The following is a 14451-nucleotide window of genomic DNA, read 5'->3' as shown; positions in this document are numbered from 1 at the left end:
CAAGAAATTATATTTTAACTTACCCTTCAAATTGGTTGACACGTTTTGTGGACAAAGCAGTAGACTCAAACACGCCTGAATGCTAAAGGGTATACCCAACTTTCTCTTGACAATAAGATTGTACTACCCAATTTTATGATGGTCTCCCCAAAGGATTTTTGTAGGGGGAATGTACACAATTTTTTTTTTTTTAACAGATTAACCTTTTAACTTTCGGGATGTTTTTTCAAAGGATTTTATGCAGTCATATATATGCAACTGAGATCCAGAATTAATTACACCAACCGAAATCGACTGCATGTTTTATTTTTCTTAATTTAAACAGCGTGTTATGTCCAGATAGTACTATAATAAGTGTTTTAACAAGTACATAAAATACTAACAATCTGAAAATTTATACCTGCAATAATCTTTTAAAGACCATAGATACAGATGTAAACAATCTCAATATACCAAATCGGTCATATTGTTTTCACAAATAACTTCTGTAAATAAGAGTCCCGTTTCTACTGTTTATTTTATATAATCAGAGACAATGAATCGGATTATGTGACGCTGACAATATAAAATGTTTTAGCATACAGTTTTAGAGCTATTATGAATAAAATTTTATTTCTTATGTAATTTTGAATTCCGATTTGGCAAAGGTGCAGTTTCACACAAATCTAAACACATGTTCAAAACGTCCAACAATGCAACGTAGTTATCCGTTCCAGATCTTTTAGTTCGTCTTGCTGATGCGTAGTCATATGCAAGCTTACACATTTTTGGTCCTTTTTTCCAGCCAGAACTATCAAGATAGCAATTCCAAGAACAATTGAGAAAACATGGCAAAGAACCTTAATTAAAAAAAAAAGTATGATTGATCATTGTCAACTTAAATTGTCGAGTAAATTTGTATGATTACTTTATAAACCTTTTCTCTAACTTTTGTGCTATTTTCACATTTCTTGATCGGTGTGAGAAATTTTTTTTTTCTCGTTAGTGATATATCTGTTCTCAGCAAATGATTGGTTGAAATTTAATTGTGACGTCAAATTTTCTTGGTTTCTTCTGAATTTTCCTATTGTGACGTCATGAAAAAAGGCGACCATATGGATTTTTTTTGGGAACAAATCTATTTTTTTGGCGACAAGTCGACAACAATTTGTTTCTTTCAATTTTAGCAATACATATAGTGGCAGCTGAGGGTGAAACAAACATTTTTTTTTCTCAGGGTTGAAAACAAATTATTTTTTTCTCCATAAACTGGAAACAAACTTTTTTTTCCAAAAAAATCCATAGCACCCCCCCCCCCCCTTTCACCTCCCCCAACCCCCCAGAAAATCAAATGGTTGCTGCCTTATATAAATCACATATCATAACAATAAAGTTTTTTTTACAGGTGTGACATTTAACTATTCATTAATAACACACACCAATTGTATATATATAGTGTACTCTATGTTCTTTTTTTTCAGATACGCGTATGGGTGGCCACGTTGAATTGTCTTTATAGTTTAATCTATAAATGAAGCAGACGAGATAATTGGTTTCAATCCATTGAGTAGTTTCAGGGGAGAATATTTTTTTTAAAGTATACGTACGACGGACAGGCGGACGAAAATTGATGGCAAAAGCTCACGTGACCGTCTGGTCCTGGAGAGCTAACGACTCGGTTGACTTAGCAAACGTGAAAAGTGTATTATTAATTCATATTTACCTTCTTGATTACACAGTATTACAAATCCCACAACGAACAAAATAAAATAATCTGTCACTGATAATGCCATGATTCTGGAATACAAAAGGACATATTTTGTTTGGTATAAGTTATAGCAACGGCAGAGAACATTTTAACTTTTATTTATTTATTTTTTTTAATTTATTAACAGCATGACGCCACAAAATAGAAACACAAACGGTTTTTTGAGCGGGAAGGATAAAATTGTCTATAATTACCAATATATTAACCTTTTAATGTAGATGTAGTTGTTTACATATGTATCGGAAACGTGGAGGGTAAATATAAACATACAATATAAATTTGTTATTTGTATAAATGCATGTGTGTTTGATCAGTTTAATTGAAGTCTGGAGCTGGCATGTCAGTTAACTGCTAGTAGTCTGTTGTTATTTATGTATTATTGTCATTTTTGTTTATTATCTTTGTTACATCTTAATTCTGACATCAGACTCGGACTTCTCTTGAACTGAATTTTAATGTGCGTATTGTTATGCGTTTACTTTTCTACATTGGCTAGAGGTATACATGGTATAGGTATAGAGGTTGAGAGATCTCTTAAACATGTTTAACCCCGCCGCATTTTTTGCGCCTGACTCCAAGTCAGAAGCCTTTGGCCTTTGTTAGTCTTGTATCATTTTTTAATTTTTGTTTCTTGTGTATAATTTGGAGTTTAGTATGGCGTTCAATATCACTGAACTAGTATATATATATTTGTTTAGGGGGCAGCTGAAGGACGCCTCCGGGTGTGGGAATTTCTCGCTGTATTGAAGACCTATTGGTGACCTTCTGTTGTTGTCTGTTCTATGATCGGGTTATTGTCTCTTTGACACATTCCCCATTTCTATTCTTAATTTTATTGATATTCGAATTTAAGTTATTTTAGTCTAGATGCCATACAATTATCTATCGATTTGACCTCCGAGCGGACGGTCATAAGCGATATAAACGAAAATAAAGAAATTGAAAGCGAACTCGTGCAATTGAATTTTTTCTAGATATGTTTAATATCATATTGTAGGTTAAAAACATATGTTTATGATATTGTTACCAGTATAGGAATGAGTTTGTGTGGATCAAATCAGTCAATCAAGTGATTTATCTTTGATTCGCGTTCAATGTTGACATTCGTTTCCTTTTAATAACATAATTCATTCGTAAGCCCATCTCTAAAGGGTTTTAATTGGAGGTACATATTTTTTTTAATTTACATTTCAACTCTAGAAAATATCACAAACAACAATTAGAATTTTGTCATTTTTTCACTCCTTGTACTGCTTTCTTCTTCTTTCCTCCCATCTTATATAATCCTAGAGGTCACACGAATACGTACCGATTCAATGTGGTCGAATTATTCACATGCAAGTGAATAATTCATTATCGATGTTTCTTAGCTTATTTTGACAAAATTGAACGATAAAAGCGAATTACTGTTTCACTCTTTCAAATGCATAAATGATTGAGTACAAATATATAAAAAAAAAATGTTTTTAGAAATCTCGTATCTAGTGCCCCTTTAATGAGATAAACATTAATCATTTATATTTTAATCGTATCAGTGTAAATATTTATGAAATCAGCAGATTGTCTTGACGTAAAATGTGCAAGATATTACCTTTTGAATAGATAAAATGTATTGTGTTATATTGATGATACAAATATAATTGGTGTAATTTCGTTTTAGGACTTAGATTGGAAATTTAGGATCATGGGCCAAGCTGTTGGGAGGGTTGATTTCCCCGCTTCCATATTCTGTATGGGCATGTCTCGTGACAGGGGTCTGTCATTAAGTGGTTGATTTTTGTTGTTGTTGTATATTATAATTGGGTTTTTTTTATATCACAATTGTTTTTCCTATATTATTGTATAGTACTACATGATATGAATAAGAAGATGTGGTATGGCTGCCAATAAGATCACTTTCTATACAAGTCACAATGTGTAAAAAGTTAACAATTATAGGTCAAAGTCTTCAACAGACTGAGGCTGTAAGTTTTCTCTTTTAAATTGTGTTTCTGTAACATTTGTCCGGCGATTATTATATACTAAAGCAGCGTACTATGTGGTATATGGGTTTACCTTTATGTTGAAACTGTAGTTGTTTAAAACTTTTACAATATTAATTTGTTCTCTGGCGGAGAGTTGTCTTGTTGGCAATCATTCCGCAGTCTCTTATTTTTATATTGTAATTTTTTAGAAATAATTAGTAATAATAAAGGTAAATATATTTTTGAATTAAACAAGATGTAGGGTAGATACTAGATAAACCAATGACATAGTGCTTGTCATGAGTGCTAGAGCAATGCAACGACAAAAGAATTCACATGGCATAGCCAAAGGTCAGCTTACGATCCTTGGCAGTAAATAAGTATCTATACACTAGCAGTTGTTACTAGCCCCGAGTTTTGAAAGTTGTTGTTAAACAGAGCTGCAATATGTAAGATCCGTATAAGCGCTCATATACTGATGGTTGAAAGAGGGAGACAATCTAAATATTCCCGGAAATGAGAGATACTAGCTGCTCTGTATGTAATTCTGGTAAAATTGAAAATGAAAAACATTTTCTTTTACATTGTGAAAAATACTCAACTAAAATGGCCATATTTTACCAAAAAGTTTCAAATATAATCGTTGATCCTAAAAAAAATTCAAAAACATGAACATAATATAATCTTTTTATTAAGGTAAATGATAATTCATACACAATCCTAAAACTGACTTCCTCTTTCATTTCAGACAGTTTGAACCTGCGTAAAGCAGAACAAACTCTATAAAATTGTCAATATATAGATATAGGAAGATGTGGTGTGAGTGCCAATGAGACAACTCTCCATACAAATAACAATTTAAAAAGTAAACCATTATAGGTTAAAGTACGGTCTTCAACACGGAGCCTTGTCTAATTCATAATCATTGTTTATAATGTTACATATTAATATAGTCATTATTTGCAATACTTATTATGTTTGACCAACTATGTAATTGAGATACCATGAGCCTTAACCAGTTATTGTTGGCAGAACTTTGCTATTTGTCCGGCTAGCCGAACGAATACCCAGTCAACAGACTAACAGTGGGCCAACGTTGGCAAATTGTCGGTCCGTTGGTCGACCGTTGGTGTTGGCTGCACAACATTGGCCCAACGTTGGCAAATTGTCGGTACGTTGGTAGCACGTTGGTGTTGGCTGAACAACATTGGCCCAACGTTGGTCTGTTGTTGTAAATTCATATTATTATCTCATGTTGGTTATAAATAATCGGGCAAATGTTGGCATTATGTTAGTAGCAACATAGGGCCGATATGAAATTTTGTTAATAAAAATTGATTATGAAATATTTTACGCTTTATTTCTCTTGGGAGGCGGATAATTTCGATTGCAGCAGGCTTTATGAAAAGTTAATGTTATACCTAAAGTGTTTATCAACTGAAATTACATTTACAACTCTATGTTGGGCCAATGCTGGGCCAACGTTGATCATATATTATAATCTATATATAAGCCAGGTAAAATTTATACTGGAATATCATTACTGTACAGTAATAAAAAAATGTATATCGTAAACATGGATTGCCTGGTTAAAAATTTTAATTTATTGCAATCATTATTTATAATAACTTTATTCATTTAACTTTGTGAAACATTATAATTAAGCAATTATATGCAGAGTGATATTTGATACAGCCAGTCTGTTAATCAAGCACATTCTGATAAGGTTGACCATATGTTCGACAAATTTCAAAGATAGTTGCGATGGTAATTAAGTTTATAAGAAATCTGAATGTAATGGGATGGTCACTTTTGTGATTATTTCCTGTTGTGTATTTGGAAGAAAGCAGTAAAACGAAGAAAACAAAAAGAGAAAATCATGTCATCTAAGATTCAAAGAGAAAGAAAGTAACATGTAAGTTGTAACTTTAAAAAATCTGATATTATACGATCATTAAGAATGACAAATACAATCTCATTTTTTAATCTGAGGGATGTTGTTAAAAATTAAAACATATATTTTATATATTATATTTTAGGATGAACAACATTTCTTATTAAAATGTAATAGATATACCTCAAAGCGAGAAATATTAGAAAATAAAATAAATGTTATATTTCATATACAGCGTAACCCTTACAGAAATGAAAAGTTTGCTGCAATATTGCAACAATATAGCGGCAATATTGCGGCAAACAAATTTGTTTGCAAGAAGTGTTTGCAAGAAAGTTGCAGGTTGTTGCAGCTACCTGCAATATTCCCGCAATGTTACTGCAACAAAATTTGTTTGCAAGAAAATTGCAGCAAGTTTGCTGCAATGTTGCAAGAAAGAATTTGTTTGCCAGAAAGTTGCAGGAACCTTTTCTTTTATTATTTAAGGAATGACTATTTGCAACAACTTTGCAAGAAAAGTTTCTTTAATAATGTCAGACATGTAGTAATGCACCAATATTTCAAGCATTTTAAAATATTACATATGACTTTTTTTTTTTTAAAGATTTAAGGTCAAATAATACACAACATATGGTTTCTTTGAACATTCGGTTATGGAATTACTTCAAATTATCTAAATTTGTTATGGTCATACTTTATTTTACTCAGATATATCTGGATATTTGAATAATTTATTTGAAATAATCTTCAAATAACAATTAATGCTTATAAAGAATTCCTAAACTGCACGTTTATCACAATTATATGATATTTTGTAAGGAAAGAATACTTTGGTATTTATTTCAACAAATTTAATCTAAATAATTGAGTCATAATAATTTTTGTTCTACATGTATTATTATGCCTTTTTGTCACTTTTTTGTGACATTTTTCTTTGAACAATATTTTTAATTATAATATTTTCCATCAAATGAATTTAGCCTCACCTGCAGTTTAATTTCTAGTATCATTATTTTAAAATTATTTATACAAAATTATCTTTCTCATCTCAATTAGTAATATGAGCTGGTGATAGAAATGTAATGTGCCATGCCCATCTGGTTTTCATTTATCTCTGTGTAGTGGTAAAGACAGGAAGTACCATAAATTAATGTACACAGAGTTTGAGGCCAAATTAAGGGCAGAGCATTTCTTCTTTGTATATATTTCCATTATAACTTATAACACCAAAGATAAAAAAAAATGTATTTATAATTATTTTTTATTATAATAAATAACAAATATTCAAGATTTAGGCAATTGATATTTATAATTATGGGCAAATTTCAAAGGGATCACATTGAAACAATACCCTAAGCAACCTTGATCAACATATATTCAAAATTTGAACTGGACATGAACATGCATACAACAAACAAAGATGTCTTCTATCAGGAACAAAGAAATATGAATTTTACAATGGATTTAGACATGTTAGATCCAAAAGTTCCAATTGATTCTATTGACACTGGGTAGTGCAGATGATAGCCTTCAGTTGACATGACTCTTGGATTCAGGAAGATTTATGTTTACACACAATTTGGACAACATCTTTTGGTAAGTACAATGGATTTGAATGTCCACCATTTTGAATAAGTGCATGCTCTTTAACAGTTCAAATAGTGATAAATAAAGAGTCTTCTTAATTTAATAGAGTTGGCAAAAGTATTATACAATAGATTTATGCACATGAATATTATCAAAATTGTGTAAGACAGGAGATATTTTTTTAAATCTTTTTATTACTGTATATATATATGTTTTAGAAATAACATTACTTAAATTGAAACAAAAAATCTTCTAATAAAAGCAGTTTGGTATTAAATTAGAGATCTGTGATTTAACTGCCAATAAGAGGTTTGTCAACAAATGGCAACAATGTATAGCTTTCATATATATATATATACACAACTTATCACAAAAATTAACATTTTAAAGAATAGACAAGACCAATTATGTTATAGTTCAATGAAAAACAAATATTCAAAAAAACAATAACAACCTAGTACTGGCATGAGGTTAAATGTATTCAATAGTTATATGCAATTTCTAGAAGGACTTAATCACTTTTAGACATTGACCCTTTAAGTGAAACAAATTCATGCATAGCAAGTCATTTAACAGTGAGCACCAAATTTTTTATGTTATTTTGAATAGACAGAAAAAATATTAGTCATGCATTTCTTATAATTTAATTCTAAATTCCATTTTAAACCGTAAAAAACTATGAAAAAACGTTGATGACATCACGGTCACATGACTAAATTATGTATATGGGCTGATAACAAAATAACGTCAGCCAATCAGAAGACACGTTACATCCACAATTAAATTATATAGTAGTAACTTATATCTGTATATCTTTATAATTTTAGTTATTTTTTTTATGTCTACTAATTAAAATTCTTCAACTTTTATTTTGCAGTATTTTTGAAATCAGAAAATTCAACTTTAAGGACAGTGAGACTTACAGAGAAACAGAACTAAAAGCTACACAGATGTAACACGACAACCTATAGAGGACAGAGACCATTTTCAACCTATAGAGGACAGAGACATTATTTTTTTTTATTAAAACATGAATTTTTAAATTTTTAGTTTTTAATTCAAATTTTACACCTGAATTGTTGAAAGATTTGATGCAATATTGCCGCAATATTGCAAGAAATTAATTTTCCTGCAATATTGCTGCAACATTGCAGCTAATGAACTTGCCGCAATATTGCTGCAACAATCACAGCTACTGATTTTCCCGCAAACATTTGCAGCAATATTGCCGCAATTTGTTGCGGCAATGTTGCAGCAACTGTTTGCAAGAAAACTAATTTGCATACGAAAAATGAATATTTGCAGCAATATTGCCGCAACTATTTGCAGCAACATTGCCGCAAATATTTGCAAGAAGCCTTATTTTTCTGTGAGGGAACATTACCGCTGACGAAAAAATATCTCTTTTGGTCAATAATAGCTCAGCATTATTACTTAGACTGTCTTCCTCTTTCATATCAGAGTGTCTAAATATAAGAAATAGTGAACTTATATAATACATCATTTTGTAACTTTTCATAATTTAACATGATCTGTTATCATGGAACCTTTCATTCTACCATGTCAATTATTATAGTTGTATGTAATGCCATAGGTCTTAACCATTTATTGTTAATGAGTTTGTGCCAATGAAAATATTTGAATTCGTATTTTTGTATTTTGTATATTAATTTCTGTCATTTTATAATGTTGATCTTGAAGTTTATACGTTTCAGGCGAAATATTTTCTAGATTTTAAATCATTTCAATCCTATTAATCATGATGAAATATTTGCCACCGAACATTAGTATCTTCAAACAAATTGTAAATTACCAATATTTTAATAGTTTTTTTTCTTCTAAAATCTATAACGATAACATGTATGACCATTACTGAAGTTAATGGAAAAAATCTGTCTTAAGATGTACCTTATTCCGTAATGTTTCAGAAATGTGGTATAATAATTTTCTACATCATTGAAATATAAATGAATTTGCTAGTTTTATTGTATTTCTAAATCGCTTCTACTTCATTGAAATATAAATACATTAATTTTGTTAGTTTTATTGTATTTCTAAATCGCATGCAAACATATACGATATATTTGTTAAACCTGATCATACACACACTTGCATGTTTAACAGTGTTTTAGATATAAAATAGAGTATTTATTTCTTAATCTTATTTCTTAATCTTATCTAAATTCATTGCAAGGCCAAGAATATGTTGTAATTTGTATATAATTATACGGACTCAGCTCAATTTAGTTTTTGGTCCTCGGTAAACATGGTAAAACTTTTGCAAAACAAAACCGATATTTGAATAGTTTGTAGGAGTAAATATCAGTCACAAAAAGCTGACGCTTGAAATATAAAAATAGGGGGAGCGGGGGCCGGGGCGTTAAAAAAAAAGACTATACCACACAGACGGATATTTATAAAGGAAAAAGACTATAAATTATTGTCTGAATTACTTGAAGTAGCTTTTCTTTTTAATATACAATTTTACATTCTAATATAAATTTATAGGTCAGGTATTTGAGTACTACAGAAGACAAAATAAATCAGAGTGCAAAAGGAAAAAAAAAGAGAACTAGGAATAATAAGAATTATTGACATTATCCTAGCTAGAAAATGCATGGGAATGGAGATGGGGGAAAATGCATTCTACCATTTGATAGCCCAGAATGAATAACTTTAAGAAAGTAAGGTAACATAATAGCCATCCTTTATGCTACATCGGATTCGAATTTCACAGATATATATGCATAGCATGTTTAATACTACCGTTAATGCTAGTGTGTATAGATTTGACTTTTTTTTAACTAGTTTTATTTATTTATTTAGAACATTTTTTGACAAAGTTTCCTGTAACCTTTTCTACACTCAATTGTCCTGCTTAACCTACCTAGCTTGATCACGGAAGTCTAACCATTATGGTAAAGCATGCAATATGCTTTTTGTCTTGGTTTGTATCATGTGTATAGGCTAGGGAAACATAAAAAAAGAGTATTTTTTCTAACTATTGTACAAAAATGTAATGTGCCAGGACACCAGCAACAATGTATTTTTTATTTATTTATTTATTTTTTAGGAGGATTTAATATATTCTAAATATACATACATTGAGTACTCATTTATTCATTACTTTATTACAGAGTCAGTGAAATAACTTTTATGAAGATATGCTAAACTGGATAAAGGATTTAACATAAGACGTTGCCAGAAATAGTGACAAAAAAAGTGTAGCAAAAAACAAAAGGAACACCCTTGTGAATAAAAACCATGTTGGAATACAGAACTAGAAAAATAGCTGTATGAAATGAATTATCAATGCCTTCATACAGAGCTTGGATATTTCTACATAAACTGTAATCATTATGATATTATGCAAATGGGATAAATGAATTATCATGAATAGACTTTACAATTTTCATTTTAGATCTGATTTAGCAACGTATAGATACAAAGAATTTTTTAAACTTTGCTGGTTGTCTAGCTAATAATAAATTATATTTAATTATACCTTTGTATTTACATTATTTAAGAAAATTGGGTAACATGGATATGTTGATTGCATTCATTAAAATTAGGGTAAAATTCAGAAGTACAATTACTGGAGAGACTGATTGGTTGTTGGTTACTGAAACGTCCATTGTCAAATATTTCATGCATGTTCAGGAAGATGGAGAGAAAGTGGCAAAATACAAAATTTTCGGGTAGTATGTAGGCACAACATGGTATAGTGGATATGAAAAACGCAATAATTGCAACATTTAAAAAAGTAATAGTTTCGCCATGTTGAACTGATGTATGAACCAGGAGTTATATTGCAGCTGTTGCCTGGAAGAGATTGTAGTATCCTTCATATGGATAGAAAAGTTTACAGATTAAACAAACGGAGTGCCAACGTTTGATAACAGTTTGTATTACTAGGGGGTAGCACATGTTTGAAATCTTTAGTGTTAGGGCCTAATCTTGTTACTGGTAATTGAAATTGTTGTTTTCTTCATACTAGTATATAGTCCAATGTGGATAACGAATAATTTGAATAAAATCCTATATATCCCATATTTATTTATATAAGAAGAGAGAAGAATTTACTTGTAAAACAGGTGTGTTCTCATTTCGCCTTAGCTGTGAATTCCAGGTGTACGTACTTGGGTAGTGTTTGACTCGTGCATTTTAAGTTTACTTAACGTAAAGGATTTTGTCTAGCTGAAAAAGGTACAAAACTATTATGTCTGTAGCTGTCAAAGAGAATTATAGACCCCTTGACATAAAGTTATCCATATTTTGAGTGAAAGGTGAGAGATTTTTCTATAATGCCCCCCCCCCCCCCCAAAAAAAGAGTAAAAAACACTGTTTTTCACCGGATTTTTGTGACAAAAATGTCGGTTATTGAATTGGGGATGTACGGCGGGCGGGCGGGCGGCAATCAAATGTTGTCCGTGCATTAACTCATGAACCGTTCAACCAAAGCTTTTAAAATTTTAATATGTTGTTACTGACAACTAAATGAAGGTCATGTTCAATAATGGCAATTTTGGCTTTTACCGTTCATGCAGGAGTTATGGTTCTTGAAAGATTGAAAAATGGAGTTTCCAGTCGTGTCCGTGCATTTACGCATGAACTGTTCTACCAAAGCTTCCCAAATTTTAATATGTTGTTACTGATGACAAAATGGAAGTCAAGTTCAATAATGACGATTTTGACTTTTACCGTTCAGGAGTTATGGTTCTTGAAAGATTGAAATGGAGTTTCCAGTCGTGTCCCGTGCATTTACACATGAACTGTTCTACCAAAGCTTCCCTAATTTTAATATGTTGTTACTGATGACAAAATAGAGGTCAAGTTCAATAATGACGATTTTGACTTTTACCGTTCAGGAGTTATGGTTCTTGAAAGATTGAAAAATGGTGTTTCCAGTCGCCGGTGTCCGTGCATTTTCTCATGAACTCTTCAACCAAAGCTTTTAAAATTTTTATATGTTGTTACTGATGACAAAATAGAGGTCAAGTTCAATAATGACGATTTTGACTTTTACCGTTCAGGAGTTATGGTTCTTGAAAGATTGTGAAATGGCGTTTACATTCACGTTGTTGCATTTACTCATGAACCATTCAATCTAAGCTTTTCAAATTTTAATATGTTGATACTGATGACAAAATGGAGGTCAAATTTGATATTGACCCTTTTCACTTTCACCATTCATCAGTAATGGTTCTTGTGAAATTGCCAGGACACAAATAAATGTTAATAAATCCGGTTTGCTGTCGTTGTGACAGCCTCTTGTTATTTTATTTACGTGAGGGGATCGGGTGTCACAGTGTGCTCCTCTTCCCAAAGTTCTCTTTTCTTTTCTTGTTTTGCAAGACTCATTTTTGGATTATAATTAAGCTAAATTTCATTCAGTTATACCTGCATTTGTAAAGGCCTTTTTCAACTACACTTGCTTTGAACATCTTTTCCACCTGTACACAGCTGTAGCGAATCGAATAATTTTGTAAAACAAATTCTCCGATCAATTATGTATAATTATCTTTTATTTCCCATTTTCCTTGTGATTTCAATTTTTTTTTTAGAGTCCCTTTCATAAGACAATGGCCGGACAAATAGCCACTCCGTTTATTGTTGATGAGTTTGTGCTAATAAAATATTTGTATTTGTATTTGTTAAAATATTTAACAGGAATTAACACGATCTGATATCAGTTACGGTTACAAAAGAGAAGATTATACAAAATGAAACATTTAAAGCCGAATCATAATTTTATTTTAACTTGATAATTTAAATTAAAAAAGGTCAAATATTTTAATTTTTGATTCAGACGTACCTGTGGACAGGCTATATCACAAAGTCATAGTCGGTGTGACAATTTCTGTTCAAAATCCAGGAAGATATTTGACTTTAAAAAATCAACACGTTCACGGTAGAAATATAAATATTTTGATTGTACCTGTGAACAGGCTAAATCACAAAGTCATAGCCGGTGTGACAATTTCTGTTCAAAATCCAGGAAGATATTTTACTTTAAAAAATCAACACGTTCACGGAAGAAATATAAATATTTTGATTTATTTTTATATGTAATCGTCTTCACAGATGACAACATTGATTAATGTTCATAATATCGACATTAACAATGCAGAGTTTTGTAAAAATAGCTACTCCCCCCTTTTTTTTTACTGAAAAGGCTTTGTTTCTTGTAATTGAAATTTAAGATATTTTAAATAAAGTTTCTGAATTTCGGAGACAATAATAACTGTAAGTGTAAAGCAAAATTATATCCGGGTGAAATTTGATCCGGAGGAAAAAATGTCACAGTAGTTGTTATCTTTTTATCCGGAGGAAAATATTTCCCTGGTATATTTTTTCCTTTGCCGTGAAATTCTATCTGAGTAGTTAACTTATTGAATAGTTATTAGAAAAAAATTATCCTTTAAAAATACTATGAAATAATAATAGTGTATTTGAAATAAAGCGAAATTGTTAAAAAAAAATGTATTATAACGGGAAATAATTTCACAAATTATCCTTGAAAAAAATTCCAGAAATATTCAAATTAATATCATCCTTTTAAATAGAAAATTATCATGAAACATAGGGAAGAAAACCAGAAGTAATTTCAACGATCGTAATTGTGAAAATAATATCATGATAAATAAGGTTAGTGAAATACATGTAAAAGTGAGTTGTTTTCAGATCTCAGTACAAATATAAATTTAAAAGTAAGGTAGAAATATAGTTGCATTACTACTGTTAACAGTAATAGAAGAATTTGATTATGATGATATTTTTAACTATATAAATAGTTTTGTCTGGGGACAGAGATGTAGTTGATGATTATATGGAAATCAGATTGATTGATTGATTGATTGTTGGTTGCTTTACGCCGCATTAGCACAAAAAGGCTATATCGCGGCGATGGAAATCAGATAAATCATAGCATAACAATATATTGGAACAAAAGCATGTTTAACAGCTGGATAGTTTTTACCTGTGAAATGTTATCTGTCTTATTAAATCAAGTTGTGAGTCATCTTTTTATATAAATGAATATATAAAAAATAAGATTCAAAGGAAAAATTTCACTATAAAATAGATTCAGAAATATATTATATTAATATCTTTAAAATATAAATTGCTCATATATTTCAATAAATCGTTGTCAAAGCCTATCCCAGCACCCCAACTCCATAGATCATAAGGTGTTTCGAACATCTATTTAGACCAATTAGAATTAACTAATTGACCATGGCCATGTCCATCGTCAGGAG

General features: G+C 30.6%; 2 long non-coding RNA genes across 2 annotated transcripts; one reads left to right on the top strand and one right to left on the bottom strand.

Moving 5' to 3' along the window:
* On the bottom strand, nt 1-13108 carry LOC143074537 (uncharacterized). Its single transcript, XR_012977921.1, has 3 exons — nt 13008-13108; nt 1703-1776; nt 1-839 (listed from the first exon to the last, which is right to left on the bottom strand). It is a non-coding gene; the product is annotated as an uncharacterized LOC143074537 (long non-coding RNA).
* On the top strand, nt 5381-10544 carry LOC143074536 (uncharacterized). The gene is made up of 3 exons (XR_012977920.1): nt 5381-5626; nt 9701-9876; nt 10330-10544. It is a non-coding gene; the product is annotated as an uncharacterized LOC143074536 (long non-coding RNA).
* Nucleotides 13109-14451: the final 1343 nt, after the last annotated feature.

The sequence above is a fragment of the Mytilus galloprovincialis genome, chromosome 5, assembly GCF_965363235.1.
Source record: "Mytilus galloprovincialis chromosome 5, xbMytGall1.hap1.1, whole genome shotgun sequence".
Lineage (NCBI taxonomy): Eukaryota > Metazoa > Mollusca > Bivalvia > Mytilida > Mytilidae > Mytilus > Mytilus galloprovincialis.
This window is presented reverse-complemented; position numbering and strand designations above follow the sequence as displayed.